Source organism: Xyrauchen texanus, chromosome 23, assembly GCF_025860055.1.
Source record: "Xyrauchen texanus isolate HMW12.3.18 chromosome 23, RBS_HiC_50CHRs, whole genome shotgun sequence".
NCBI lineage: Eukaryota > Metazoa > Chordata > Actinopteri > Cypriniformes > Catostomidae > Xyrauchen > Xyrauchen texanus.
The window spans coordinates 5,902,931-5,919,534 of NC_068298.1; positions in this window are offsets into that span (position 1 = coordinate 5,902,931).

A 16,604-nucleotide genomic window follows, 5' to 3' on the forward strand; every position below is an offset into this window, starting at 1 on the left:
TGCATTACAGATGGGTAAAATGGGTAGCGAATGCTGTTTCATGTTGAATTTACGTACGGTTGGTTTTTAATCAGTTCCCAGTGCATGCATTTCTATCAGGTAAAAATACTCTAAGAAAAAAACTCTGGAATGGACTGTCCTCTCTTCAGAAAAATCATACCTTTACATTACCCATCATTTTTTTCACAGCTTGAATGTCAATGAGCTCTTGTTTGGAGAAAAGGTCATTTGTATGGCAAGTAAGAGGTTTCAGTTTCAGCAGGTTTTGACGTTATTGTAAGCATTTGCCACATATAACTACTCCAGATGAGAGTATTGAGAGAATTTATGCATGGTCAAGTCCTCAGCACAGTTTACAGTGCATTGCTTAGTGTGTTTTTTTTTTCCTTCTTTTCAAAAAAGGCTCTTTGCATAAAATCCATTATTTTGTTAAACTTTTTTTTCATCGCTTTAATGAAATTTCTCTCAGCCTGACTGTTATGTGCTGTCGTTTGCCCTTTGGGAAGTGGCAGTAGTTAACCTGTCCATTTTCAACAGCAGAACAGACCCTCAAGCCCCGGTATGCATGAATATTTCAAAGCTTAGAATTAATAAAGCCAGAATTAATACGTTATTGTACTAAAACAACCTACTGTTAATACTTCAGAAGCTTTTACACTAATATTTGTTGAATTTCAGCAATGAGCAGCAATGAATGTTTCTCATTGCAAAGAACTTGAAAAGGGTGACTGTGCAATTTCTGCACCACTTGCATTCCAAAATGGAATGGGAAAAACAATGACTGATTTCCCAAACACTCCTCCAATCTGATATTGGTCTGTCAAATAGATAGTTCCGCCCCAAACTCATGCCATTGGTCGAGCCAATGTTGCCTTGTTGGGCTGGTCTCTATGCTAAAATAATGTTTTGAAAATTCCACAGAGTTTATATTTATTAAGGGAATCAAAATGGGTTGCGTATGCTTGTCTTTGCATATTAAACTCAGATAGGAGAAAGCATTTTAACATGGGAAAAATTACACACATCAGCTTTAAGCACCAGCCGTAAAACAGCCAAATGTGCATCTGGCCAAGAAAACGATGCATTCAGATGTTTAATTTCACAAACAATTGAAGTTTTATGACTGTTTCAGCAGTGCAAAAAAATAAAAAATAAAACATAACAGGCCATTCACTGCAAGTGTTTTTTAATAAAGAAATTAAATGCTTTTAAACCTCCATTTACCTCCATTTTATTCAATAAATCTATGTAAGTAGCTTCTGGTTGCATGAGAGGCATTGTATATTTAATCATGCTGTCACAGTTATGTGGTCGTGGTCGAGGAACTGACGTTAACAAAGAGGATCATAGACTCAGGATTATTTCCGTGGTAACAAGCTAGATGTAATAGCTCGAATAATGATGTTGGTCATGAGCTAATCAATCAGATTAGTGAAGAGCGCTCAGATAACTCACAAAGGATGTGAACTTAAGATGCAAAGGTGCAAAATCTTCTTCAATAAATGCTGAATTTCCAGTTTATTAGAACAATAATCTCAGGGTCATTTGTATAACTTTGAAAAGTGAATATAATACAAATAATAGTCAGTTGTTTGATGAGGCAAGCATTAATATAATTGCTCACACTAATTTTTGGGGACAAACCTTTAGCACTAATTATTCAACTTTGTTTCGTAACTCGATGAGATTTTTACCTGGTGAACATTGGACAATAAATGGATGGGGGAAAAAATGTATAATCTTTTCAGGATGAGTAAGTGTAATGGTAGCCAGCTTGTATGTGATAGCTGTGTGGTATGTGTAAACCTCACTCCCCTGGCCTCAAGAGGCGCACTAGCGACTGATGCTATGGGCTGTAGCCTTTAGCCTCCCATTCTAGCTGTCGCTGGTTCGAATCCCGCTCAGAGCGGGTCAAGTAGGACCGGTTACAGTGAGGCCGTTGACCCGGATGGGAGTGAGGTTTAGGGGGGTGAGTGTAACGGGAGCCAGCTGGAACATGATAAATGTACGTTATGTGTAAACCTCACTCCCCTGGCCTCCAGAGGCGCACTAGCCACTGATGCTATGGTCTGTAGCCTTTACCCTCCTCATTAGCGCATCCGCCTCCCATGCTGGCTGTCGCCGGTTCGAATCCCGCTTGGAGCGGGTCGAGCAGAACTGGTTACAGTGGGGCCTTTGGCCCAGATGGGAGTGAGATTTAGGGGGGTGAGTGTAACAGGAGCCAGCTGGTACATGATAACTGTACGGTATGTGTAAACCTCACTCCCCTGGCCTCAAGAGGCGCACTAGCCACTGATGCTATGGGCTGTAGCCTTTAGCCTCCACATTAGCGCATCCGCCTCCCATGCTGGCTGTCACCGGTTCGATTCCCGCTCTGAGCAGGTCGAGCAGGACCAGTAACAGTAGTGCTGTGACCCGGATGGGAGTGAGGTTTAGGGGGGTGAGTGTAACGGGAGCCAGCTGGTACATGAAAACTGTATGTGTAAACTTCACTCCCCTGGCCTCAAGAGGCGAACTAGTGACTGACGCTAACGGATGTAGCCTATAGCCTCCTTGTTAGTGCACCCATCTCCCATGCCGGCTGACTCCAGTTCAAATCCCGCTCAGAGTGGGTCAACATGCAAAGACCTCACACCTATAAACCACCTCAATACAAAGCAATCAGAACACCTTAACAACTGCATAATAATGCCTTGGCAACAACCCACAACCTCCCCCCAGCATCACTGGTGACAAACTTTGCATGTGAATCTTAAGCAACACTCACATTTTAAGAATATATTAATTAATTATAATAATTATTATTATTATTCAACAATGATTGTTAAATATTAATAATAATTGTTTTTTTTTATAATATTTTACTATATTAATATAATATTCATAATAATAGTAAATACATGTTACTCATATTATCCTTGTAATAATAATGATAATAATAATAATAACCTAGACACCCAACACCCATTTGTTGTTGATCATGTGCTTTAAATTAATGCATTGTATTTTTTTAAGGTATATACATGAATATGAACGTATTGTAATGCATGATAACTGAATTAACATATAGAAAACACATATAGAATATCCAATGCATTATATACATATTCCTCATTGAAAGTGTACGATTTTTTGGTAGTGTGAGGTGGGAGTGTATTAAGGTGGAAATCGCAACAATATAAGTTTTCTTCAGCCGTTCTTTTGGTTGTTCAAATATTGTGAACTCCTCTGAGACCAATGATGAAGTTTCCTAATTACAAATGATCCACAAAATAGATTCACATTCACACCCTGCATAAGGTATGAATGTCATTAGATTATTAAGTATACAGCAGGAAATCCTGATCCTGGCAAATAGAGGTAGTTAATCCATGTAATGCAGACAAGTTGAATTAGGGGATTTTAACCTGAAATCGCTATAATTGGCTCCTTTGGGCAAAAGAATGGAGAAAAGGCTAAATAAAAGGATGTAACAGTGTACAGGACAGGGTTCAGACAATGAGTGAGTAATTAGGACAAATCCATTTTAGACAATTATTTGTCTGTTCGAACTAACATCAATCTCCACTTTATCCACGTTCTGATTTTATAATTAACAATTGACTATAAAACTCTCTTAATAAATTGTTTAAAACTCTTAGAAATTATATAAATGGCTATACATTCTTATTGTGGACAATTCAGTGGTGCGCAATGTAAATAAAAAAATCCTTTGCCTCTGAAACGACTTTCCATTTCAGCTGACATTGTCATGACAGCATAGGTTGGGAAAATTTCAAGATTAAATTTTTTTTTGTTTTTGTAGGCTAAACTTTTATCAGCCTGAAACAACTGTCCCTTTCACAGGATGTTATGAATCCCTCTTTCTGTTCGACCCCTCCGCTCCAGCCACCTGGCTCAATTTCTGCTATGTAACACCCACGTTTCATGATCCAATAAATTCCTAAAGGATAAAATCAAGTCTTGTTGAATTTCCTGTTCCACTCTGAAAATGGGAGTATAATCCATTTGCGAACTGCATTTCATGTTGACTAAATCTGTCTGAGTTGTAATATTATTGGTCCAAACATCTTCATTCCATCTCACTGGATCTTTGTCATTGAAAAACCATTTGCAACCTGGCTCATATGTCCTGCACCCTTATTGTTTCCAGGAAGACCCGTGGAAGATTGATGGCAGTCTAATGGCTCTGTGAGTTGATGAGGAGTGTCAGTGTTGTCACCAGCCCAGCTTCATTGCACCTCATGTTCTTCATAGCCTTCTCCATATACCTGAGAGAGAAATCTAGTCAACAGCAGGACCTACAGCTGTTTTTCCTCCTTTGTCCCTGCACTGTTTCAGGAGCTCTGCCAATGCACTCTGGACAGCCATGTGCACCAGTTGGATGCCATTTACCAAACCTGTTTCTCCATGTTGATGATGTTTGTGTCTTTATCTAACCCAGTGGCTCCCAATTTCTTTGGTCATGCCCACATTATATATATATATATATATTTTTTTTTTTATTATTATTTATTTATTTATTTATTTTTTGTTGAATAATTAAGTTACACTCCTTGTTGAAAAAAATAAAAATAAACTGAATTACATAAATCTGATATATAGCCATTACAGGAGAGTCATTTAATTTTTCTTTTCTAAAAGCTGCACTTTTTTGTTTACAATTAAATAAGTGTATAACTAAGTGGTACGTAAAATAATAGTGTTCAAAACCCTGTCATTATTTATCCAGACAAACAGTAAAAATAGATTTATTTTGTCGAAAACAACCTAAGGTAAGAGCTGATATAGAGTTTTGGCTCTTAAGGGTTTACAGAAGCAGTGATCGGAGCAGACATATAAAATTTCACTTAAACATTTTTTTATGTTTATTTGAACAAAATAATCCATTAACTAATAACTTTAATTTACATTTACTGTCCTTTTTTAAAAGGTGTTTATTAAATTTGAATTTGTCGAACATTTAATAAACTCGTAATGAAAACTGAATTAACAGTAAAATAACTTTTGAACAAATCAATACACACACAGTATATTCAAAAATAATCTTGTGTTTGCATTTATGTCCATTGTTAATGAGTGTGTGTGTGTGTGTGTGTGTGTGTGTGTGTGTGTGTGTGTGTGTGTGTGTGTCTTTTCTTCAATTTTATGGTGAGGCTTCTCAAAATAGACTAGATGTCTATGGTGGAGTTGGGGCTCCCCCTGCCTTTCAGATATGTATATTGTGATAGAAGGTGCTAGAGAAATATATATATATATATTCAAGTGTTAGCTGGCAACTAGACAAACAATGTCAAATCAAAAGTAGAGAGATAGAGCAAACAGAGCCTTTGTTACAAGCTTTTGAATTTGAAAATAAAATTTGACCCTTAAGGAAAACATACAGACTTGCCCGTTAAGTGCAAGGAGGGGTAATAGGCTAAGTTAAGATGTCACATTCCATTGCCCTTTTAGCAGGTAGTGTGTTTAGAAAGAGTGGACAATTTAAAATTGCATCTAAAAGCCACTTCAAGGTAGTTCCCCATGACTGTGTCCTCATCTCAAGTTGCTTATAATGTACTGAATACGTACTGTAGCACATTAAAGTACATTTACTTAGTAAAGTGTGTAACCATCTCTCAATAACTTTACTTCCAAAGAAACAATTCAAGAAACATCATTATGTTTCATATTTCTGCACATTATTTTCATCTGTAATAAAGTATATTTCATTCCCATCATTATTGAATACTCATTTTGTGTTTTTATATTGCAGATATTGTGTGCAGTGCACAGACTTTCTGGTGTAGTATTACAGTACACTTGCATTGTCCTCTGAGGCTGTAGAGCCTGATACAAAAATAAAATGTCTAATAAAGTGTAAAAGGTTTAAATGAATAACACAATATTAACATGAAGATAATACATCATGCCTCTTTGAGCACTGCAGGTAATGATCTCAAAGTGACCACAGGCAAAGCAGGTAACCTCAAACCATGAAATCATTGTGTGCAGAAGAGTGCCAAAACACAACTCGTGTAAAATGTTCCTCCGCAAGTTGCTTGCAATTTTTTTTTACATCCATAGAGAGCCCAAAGCCTGTAGAGCAGCTTTAAACTCATGAAAATGCCCACTACAGTGTCATTTCCATCACATCAAAAATGTTATAGAAATCTGTAGTGGAAATTTTGATGAACTTTATTATTATTATTACTATTATTATTTTAATTTTTTTTTAAATGGTCGATTCCTTTGTCTTTACAAAGGCTAATTTCATAGCTAACATTTTATGCTTCATAAATACACACAGTTAAATAATATTTTCACACTTTTTCCATAATTTGGCAAAAGTTTTGCCCAATAAAACCCAAAATAAATTATGAAGTGTTGGTTTAAAGTTTCCAAGTCAGTTTGAATGTAACCTCATATAGCAAAAGCTAATAAATAAATATAATTTAATATATATCAACTCAAAAATAAACAACACATATAATTATATTTCATTTGTGGACATACACGTACATATTTCCCATTCCTCTATTTGTTTGTGACATAAATTCTTGAGTACATGAAATGGAGAACATGGCTTTTCAGTCATATAATCTAATATCCATATACCTGTATATGATATCTGAATTTTTACATGTCAATTTTATGTTCTAAGAACATTTTCCTAACGTTCTGGGAACTTTAAAAAAATTCCAATTTTTTTTAAATGTTTTTAAGAATGTTTTTTCTTGGTTAAAGGAATGTTCTTTAAACGTTTGAAAATTGTGGATTTTTGTTTATTTTTTATTTTATTTTTTTACAATGCAATAGCATTTAAAGAACGTTCCAATAACGTTGTATGAAAACGTTTTCATGCTGTTAAAAGAATGCTCTATTAATGTTACTGAAAGAACGTTTGTTCATAAATTTGCGATCTGTGATATATCTCTGATAGCTGGAATTTTTTTTTTTATATTAGTGAAAACCCATACAAGAACAAACATATTACATATGTGTTGTATGTATTACCATATATACCAGATTTTTGTTTGACATTTTTTGTCATTGTCATCACCCATTTGAGGATCACCCATCATTTGGATTTGTGTATTATATAATGGTTCCTAAAATTTGATCAGCTCTTCTTCAAGTTTAATTACAGTCGTTTTAAACAAACATCCCACATTTTAAATTATAAAAAGTTGACACTTCTCATCCTGTGTAGACTTTAGATGTTATTTCTTTCCATTCATCTATTCAAAGCTGTTTTATTTGATAAAGACATTGCTCTTGTGTTTTATTTCAATGTCTGATTCAGCTTAAGTCCAAGCACTTCACTGGAATTGAGGTCAGGACACTGACTTCAGAGTTTCTTCACTTTGAGCATCTCCGTTCACTTTAAGTGTCTCTGTTGATTTACTCCTGAGTTTTTGATCATTGCATGCTGCATGACATTTATTCTGAGTTATAGACTACAGACAGACATTATGCTGTAAAAAATCCTGGTAAAACTTGGAATTCATTGTTTCTTCACTGACTGCAAGTTCTTTAGCTGTCAGCATATGGTTCTTTTTCAATAGATTGAGTATACAGTGTAATGGCATACATATGCATTGATCATTTTAAGATGCACCCAAGTGAGAGTAACAATACAACTGAGTAGCTTTCTACTTGAATTGGGCCTGATGGAAGCCTAATGCCTTCAGGAATTCTTTTCAAGAGGTAATTCGCTTTCGAGACCCATTTCATTTGTAGATCAGGCCTGGCTCCATAGGGGGGTCTAGGTGGGCCTGGCCCACTCGAACATGACCAACTCTGGCAAGCACCTGACTTCCAGGCCCACCCAGTGATTTCTATGGCCCACCTCACATCTTAGAGCTGGAGCCGGGCCTCTTGTACATTAAAGATGCAGTGTGTAATTTTGGCACCAATAGCAGCACCATTAGCAGCACCATATTTCTGGTCTTGATTTCTTTGATACACAATGCTAATTTGGCAAAGTGTGAAATTCCGTCTGGTTTCAAAATAAATAATAAAGTTGGTATCGTCGACATAACAATAGAAAGTTATTCCACGATTCATGATAATTTTTCAGAGGAGACACATATACTGTATAAGGAGAAAAGCAGAGGCCCTTAAACTGATCCCTGTGGTACTCCATAATTAACTTTTGCTTGATTTGACAATTCCTCGTTTACACAGACAAAGTGGTAGCGGTCTACTAAATAGGACCTAAACCATGCTAATGCAAGTCTACAAATGCAGCTTAATTCTTAAGCCTATCCAAGAGAATGTCCTGATCTATGGTGTTGAAGGCAGCACTAGAAGAGAAATACAGCCACGATCAGATGATAAGGGCAAGTAATTTGTAACTGATGAGAGCAGTTTCTGTACTGTGATGGGAACTAAATCCTGATTGAAATTGTTCATATATACCATTTTGTGGAATAAATTAACATAGTTGGGAAGACACAACTTTATTTAATAATATTAAGAAAAGGTTCTGAAATTACAGGGAACACCTCTTTTAAGAGCTTAGTTGGTAATGGATCTAACATACATGTTGTTGCTTTTGATGATTTGATAAGTTTTGTTAGCTCTTCATGAACTATGACTGCAAAGGATTGAAGTTGCTCATGAGAACAAATTATGAGACACTGTTTTCTTAGGTGCTGTTACAGTTGATTGCATTATTCCAATTTTATTTCTGATGGTTTCAATTTTATCAGTTAAAAATTCATGAAGTCATTACTTTAGTGCTGCGACTGAATATCTGGTTCAGTTGATGCTTAATTCCTAACCAGTTTAGCCACAGTACTGAATAAACACATAGGATTGTTGTGGTTATTTTCGATGAGCTTGCTCAAATATGCTGATCTGGCAGTTCAGCTACAGACACTATCATTCCATGCACCTCGAATTACCTCTAATTTTGTATACTGTGAATAATGCAATCGAGTTAGTCTCCCTTCACTTTCTTACTACTTGTGTATTTATATCTTAATAGTTTGCAACAAAATTTATATACTGTATATTGCTTCTATACACATAATCAACTAATTTAATCAATAGCTATCTATCGTTTAAGAGTGTTTAAAGTCATGAAAGACGTTAAGTACACAGTTTTATACTGATACTTTTTGCTTTAACTTAAATATCAAAATGTTGTGATGCACGTCAAAGCTGGTTGGTTTTGTTCATGGCTTAGAAATCTTTAAAGAGGTACTTTATTAAATCCCCATGAGAACAAAATTGAATGCAAAAAACTCTTCTGGAACCAAGACGGCTGAAAAAGTCGACGGACACTTTTGCACACTATAGTTGAGCCTGAAGTTGGCATGCAGTATATTTTAAATGTTCAGTCAAGTAAAATGTAGTGTTTTACAAGTCTATTCAACAAGAATAATTATCTGTGGTGATTGTTCATTTAAAAACAAAATGCATTTGTAGCATGGAAGGAAGATTAACACAGATATTTCATATGAAATTAATCTCAGATAAATTTCAGATATTGAAATCTGAAGAGGCTGCAAATGTCCACTCTCAGTTTGTCTGCCACATGCAGTTGTTTGGACGCTGTCCATGGTGCTGAATCTTTGTAGCTGAATGACAGATGGAGGTCTCGCCTACACAATCCCAGCTTTACTGTTGTGACTGGTGATATACAGCGGAGGAGGAGAAAGTGAGAGAGGTTGACTCTCCTTGAGCACTGTTTGATTTTGAATAAATGTGCCAGGTTGACCAAGCAACTGCCTTGCAACGGTAACTAAAATCTCTCTCCAGGTATTGTACACAGACCTTATTCTGCATTTGATTGGGCAGAGTTTTTCAGTTTTTCAAATATTAATAATGTTTTAATACATCTCACTCTTTCTTTCTTTCTTTCTTTCTTTCTTTCTTTCTTTCTTTCTTTCTTTCTTTCTTTCTTTCTTTCTTTCTTTCTTTCTTTCTTTCCTTTTAGAAAAAAGATATGTAGAGAATATGCATATAAACCAAGAATATTTGCTTTTTAATGAGATGCTATATCTTTGTTTTGATCTCAGTATCATTACACACCATTTTTGACTTCATGACCACAACAAAATATCAAAATGTATTTTAATTCAGTAATTGAATGCATGTCCAATTGTTTAGATGTTTTAACAAGAAATTATATAATTTAATTATTTTCTGCTTGTGTTTACTCTTTTTATAGGCATATGAATAAGTGCCACAAAGAGCACTGAACAGGTCAGACTGAAATACTGAGCATGACAACGAGGAGTTTGAACAAATGTTCAAAATCTGGTTATTGTCTGACCTCTAGTGCCTGTAAGGTGAATTACAGAATGATAACTGAAGTACGTAAGTAAACAATTATTCTTCAATGAGAAATCATTTTAAAGCCTATATTCGTGTTCCAGCAACAGTCAGAGGGCATTTTTTGTTGTTTAATAAAAATTGTTTAATTGCCCAATATAAATTATTTGTCAAGTTATGTTCATGATCAAATGAACACTTAACTCTTAAAGTAATAGTTCGCCCAAGTTCTGTCACCACTTTGCTCACACATGTCATTTGGCATGCCATATGATTATTTAAAAAAATAAATAAATAATAAAAAAGGAGAATTTTTAAAGCTGCTCTCTTCCATACAATGAGAGGGGATGGGGAGCAGGGACTGTCGAGATCCAAAAAAGAAAACAAAAGTACCATAAAAGTATTAGGCTACATATGACTCTATTCTGAGTCTTCTGAAGACATTCACCCTCATGCCGTTCCAAGAAAACTGCACTTGCCTTCAGCTTATTTTGATTTGGCTCTCGGCTAAACTCCAAAACCTAACTTTACAGTGGTTTTGAAACAGTGAAGGTGAGTTGTTGTGTAAATGCTATGATTAACGTGCCGCATCAGAAATACAAAGACGTTTTTCAAATGTTAACCAGGATCCCGGAGTTCAAAATGAAGTGTGCCATTTCCAATGTCTCTTTTCCCAATTATTATCCCAATTATACAATTAATAGTCAGCCATTTGTGTGATAATTTCCCCTTAAATGTAAAAATGAGTGCCTTCGAAAAACACAGTTGCTTTTAGTTATATCTCGTTCCTAAATAAATCGTGTTTTTAAGTGAATTGCGTAAACAAATTATTCTCGTTCACTTCCAATGTTTCAGACATTCATTTGAATTAAATAAATACTTTATTATTTCTTTATTATTCAATATGTCAATCAAAACACATTAAAGATACTCACGTGTCACTACCCACATTCATAGAGCGATAAGTGTGTTTAGAAAACCGGTCTGGAATTTAAAATAATCATCAATTCTGTGATTTTGTTTGGTGCCTTGAAGTGAATTTAAATGTGTAAATCTTAAATATCCAAGACGTTGTTGATGTCTGGTAAGGACCTGCCTTACAACAGGCCTACAAGCTGTGACCTTAATTGCCTACCGTCTGTAAGCTGACGATTAACGGTCATTAAGAATCTTAATAATAAACATATATATGATCCAAAGTGCATTTGAACAGCGGTGAGACACTTTCTTATGATGTGTTACATTCATACGAGCAGACAGAGAAGTACGTTTGAAGTAAGTTTGGAGCAGAAGAAATATAAATAAACCTTGTGTAAACTGTCAGCTTTATGCTAAGCTAAAATGCTATTTCTAGCCATTTTACATGCAATTGTTACTAGACATGATCATCTGTTTTTATAAAGAAAATTCACGTTGGATTATAATTTCTTTTTGTCTAGTAAGACCTTTAATATTAGGACAAAAATCATTTTTAGGATGTATTTGTATTGTTTTCCTGTAAAAATATCTAAAAACAAGATCAACTAATCTTGTTTTAGAAACAACACTGCGTAAGATATTTAGGTTTTTCAGAGAATGTATTTTTAACGTGTATTTATAGTCAAAACAAGTGAAAAAATCTACCAGTGCTGAAGAAGTAATCCAAAGTATTTATAATACGTTACTGACCTTGAGTAATCTAACAGAATACATTACAAATTACATTTTACAGCATGTAATCTGTAATCTGTAGTGAAATACATTTCAAAAGTAATCCTCCCAATCCTGTGAATGGTCTATAAGATGCTTTGGATAAAGTGCTTGCCAAATGCATAAGTGTAAAATGATTTGTCACCAGATGGAGCTATTTACTTACTTTTGGCTGTAATCCATTGCAACCCTCCAATCCTATTTAAAGAGGAGGCATTTTAGTATAAACTCACTAAATAACATAAAGTGTAGATAAAAGTGTTCAGTGAAATTCAGGGTATCCTTAAGTTATGTATATACTATTACTGTTTTATGCATTTTACAACATACAGGAAAGTGTCTCAGACCTTATGTCAGATACTTTCAACAGTTCTACACAAAATAGACACTAAAGAATAAATGGTATATTTTTAGTACACTGCAGTGGTTTCCTTCACAGGGCAGTCGAGAGACTTCTATGAAATTCTGCGTGATATTATTACATATTGACCAGAGGAAAATGTTATTGCTCAGAGGTTGCTCTTTCATATGAATATATTAAATAACTATATTAAAGGGACAGTTCAAGGGATAGTTTAGTAAATTCTGACGTTATTTATTAAAATAATTACAAAATTGACTATGGATGATAGATTGATTTTTTTTTTTTAATCCCTTTAAGTTTCTTGAATGACTTCACTGAAGTATCAGCTTTGTCTCAGATTTCTAAAAATTTCTAATGAGATATGAAATAAGTAAGATATGACAAATTAAGAATTTAGAGCTCATATTGATATCTTGACTTTTGATTGCAGACTTTTGATTGGTATCGTGGAGGGGCGGAGCCAGGGGTTTTTCATGTTAAGTCTTGAGCTCAAAAACAGCAGTGGGGTGGCCAATGGGATATTCACTCATTTGTTACTAAGTTTAAATGTGTGTCTGTGTGTATTTCATTACTTTGCATTTTTATAGAAAATCCAGGTTGTAATAAAGTCTTTTAAAAGCATAATTTTCTGTGTCACCTTGAAAAAATCATCTTCATTCCAAGTCTTATATTTGCTACTGTTTATGAGTCTGTTCGTTTGGATGTGTGCATTTGTTAGAATTTTTCCAGGAAATCTAGCAGTTTACTCTTTAATACAAGAACAGGTCATACAAGTAATTGAAAAGCATCGTATTTTCTGCATCACCAGAAAAATAAAATCTTTGTGATTTTTAATTTTACACGCTAATTTCCTTTTACATGGCATTAAATAGAGTCTTCCCTTGCACCAAAGAATCATTTCAGATCATCCGCAGCGAGTGTCTACAGTTGCCTAGCAACAACATCCCCAGTAAGGACCGGCTGTGTGATGCTGTCTGGGTTTGTGAAGGTAATTCAGGGGGCAATCTGATTTTAGAATAGGTTCATTGTGGGTGGGACCTGAACTTTACATAATTATTGCTTTGAGCTACTATTCCCAATTTAGGTTAGATGCATGTAAAATCTAATGGATATATGGTAGCATTGACCCTAAAATAGCAGGTTAACAAAACACCCCATTCTGTTCATGTAACTTTTTTTTATTCCTTGCAGAGGGCATTCCTACCAGTGTAGCGACTTGACAGCCACCTCTTTTCGATTTTTATTTTATTTTTGGCTTTCTCTTTCAGAAATACTTTATATCATGTGGTTTTAATGCTCTCTAGATCACTGATTCTCAATCACTGTTTGGGCCGCAGCTCTGTTCTATTAGTGTTGCCAACAGCAGGGAAAACATAGTATAATGCAAATGACAATAACAAAATGCAACTAAGCTTGTAATTGTGCATAGTTAGGAAAGCATAATAAATAGGCATATTGGTATTTAAAAGGAACCATATATTTTGTGGTTTACGTCAAAGGCTGTATCTCAATCATACTCTCAATAAACCTGTCAAGCAAACTCTCAATACACAATCAATACAGTATTTATTGCAAATTCATCAGCCACTTGATAGAAGCTAGCCAGATTAAGCAGATGCCAACATGGACAATTTGCATGATATGGCCTTATCCTTGAAAATCATTAACAAAACATACGACACAAAAGAACATAGGACACAAACAACATAAGATACTGGTTTACTTGCAATGAGGACTCACACGTGGTTTTTGCCGACCACAAAGTTTTGTGCAATTAATTATTGTCAACCAAAAGCATAAAACCATTTAAATTCAAGAGCAATGTAGAAACCAAACCCTGTGATTATAAAGGCTACAGAGGAAAAACTATGAGCGGGTCCCAAATCGTAGACTTCAACATTCTACACTATTTTGTGGTGTAAGTAGTGCAAGTAGTATGTTTACACTGAAAATGCATCAAAATGAAATACTCACGTACAATGAGTACCTGTATGATGTTCTTCTTCAATTGCAAAAACGGAGTGTGTAATGCTGGACACTTAATGCACTGAACAGTTGCGGCTCCTCCTACATAGTGGAAGGGGCGGAGTTACCTGACCATGATGCAGTTCTGACAAAATAATTTTAATAAATGGTGAATGTGGCAACTAGTGAAGATTCAGTGAAGACAACACATTACAAATGTGAGTTTAATCCTTTATCACCCCATGCTGTTTGAATATGTACATTACACTTATTGAGGTATAAGTGTTGAACAGAGTTTGGCTAATGCGCTAAAGCTAGCAGCAACACATAGTGTGCGTGTGAAAAGTCACTTCATTCAGCTGTTAAACGGTTTAAAAAAACCCCATTGATGTTCAATTTTGGACGATATTACAATTTTCATAAATTCATACACTACATGGCTAAGTGCGTAGTGTATATTATAGTGTACCTGCACAGTTCATATTGTGTCATTTGGGACACAGCTGTGTCATGTGATTGAGGTCTATGCAGTTCATGGAAATATTAACCCTCTAAAACTGCACATTTATATTGTTACTGATATTATAAAATGAGTATTTACAGAATTGAAGCAACTTAACATTTTGTACATTATTTTATAGAAAAATCATTTTTCAAAAATCAAATCATGGCTTTTGAGGTATATCTCACAAACATCATTACATTCTATTCATGCCCACAACAATAAAAAAGACCTTTGAAAATACTAGAAAATTATTTTAGTATTTTAGTAATGTGAACTGATATTTATATGTATTTTTATATACAATATGCAGCTGAATTTGTATTCATTAAAAAAAAAAATTCAATATACACCAATCAGCCACAATATTAAATCCACCTGCCTAATATCATGTAGGTCCCCTCGTGCTGCCAAAACAGCTCTGACCCATCGAGGCATGGACTCCACACGACCTCTGAAGGTGTCCTGTTGTATCTGGCACCAAGATGTTAGCAGCAGATCCTTTAAGTCCTGTAAATTGCGAGGTGGAGCCTCCGTGAATCGGACTTGTTGGTCAAACACATCACATCGGATTAAGATCTGGGGAATTTGGAGGCTAGGTCAACACTTTGAACTCTTTGTCATGTTCCTCAAACCATTCCCGAACCATTTTTGCAGTGTGGCAGGGCGCATTATCCTGATGAAAGAGGCCACTTCTGTGGGATCAGACCAGACGGGCCTGCCATCATTCCCCACATGCATCAATGAGCCTTGGGCGACCATGACCCTGTCACCGGTTATCCTTCCTTGGACCACTTTTGGTGGGTAATAACCACTGCATACAAGGGCGTAGCAGCTGACACGTCCCCCGCACTCTTTAAAAAGATGATTATGTCCCCTGCACATTTCCAAGCTAAACCCATATCGAGTCCAAATGGTGGATTTGTATACAGTATTATTTGCATTTTGTTACTTTGGGCTGATTGAGCGAACATCCAGCCAATCACAGGTGAGTTTCATGAGCCGAAACAACCCTTACATAACAGGCCGTCAGTCAGACAGTCTAATCAATATGGCTCCATTCATTTCTACAAAGTTGCTTTCAACAATGCTCATTTATCTATGCTTTGTGTCGCCATTGATGTTGATCTAAATGAATAATCTAAAGATGGGAGTTATTTATCGGCATATCGTTCTTGTTTGGCAGCATTAAAGGAAATGCACTGCAGAAAACAAACAGGACAATCCTTCTTTTAAGCACACATTGTAAGTGGAGTTTATATCAGTGACTGAGTCTGCATTAAGTTATGCTCTTTACATTATGTTTGTGAGGTCATAGTTTGATCGGTTGATTTTGCTAATTTAAGCAGATTACCAGATTTGTGTTAAATATGTAAAGCTATTTTTAATATCAGCTCCTGCTTCTATGTTGGTGTGCACAATTAATACCACAATTTTACTGAAGTGAATCAATATGTAGAAATGCTTTTTTATACATGAAAACTTTCAGACATTATTGAAACTCATAATCATTATAAGACTATTATTGTTGTCTCTTGATAAAAGTCATGTTCAGCAACTCACAAACTGTAGGGAAATGATTTGCTTTGTTCTTATAATGCTTAAAAACTCTTCAAAAGTCTCTTTGTAGGTCTGTAGACATTCACATTTGGCATCACCAGAAATAGTCTCTGAATCATTTAATGGATCTGAATGAATTTTGGTGAACATAGTCAAAACACTCGAGCCACTTTGATACATTTAAATCCATTTGTAATTGATTAAAATATTTATTCAGGACCAGCTTGTGCTCAGTCTTTTATTGTAATGTTGAAACAG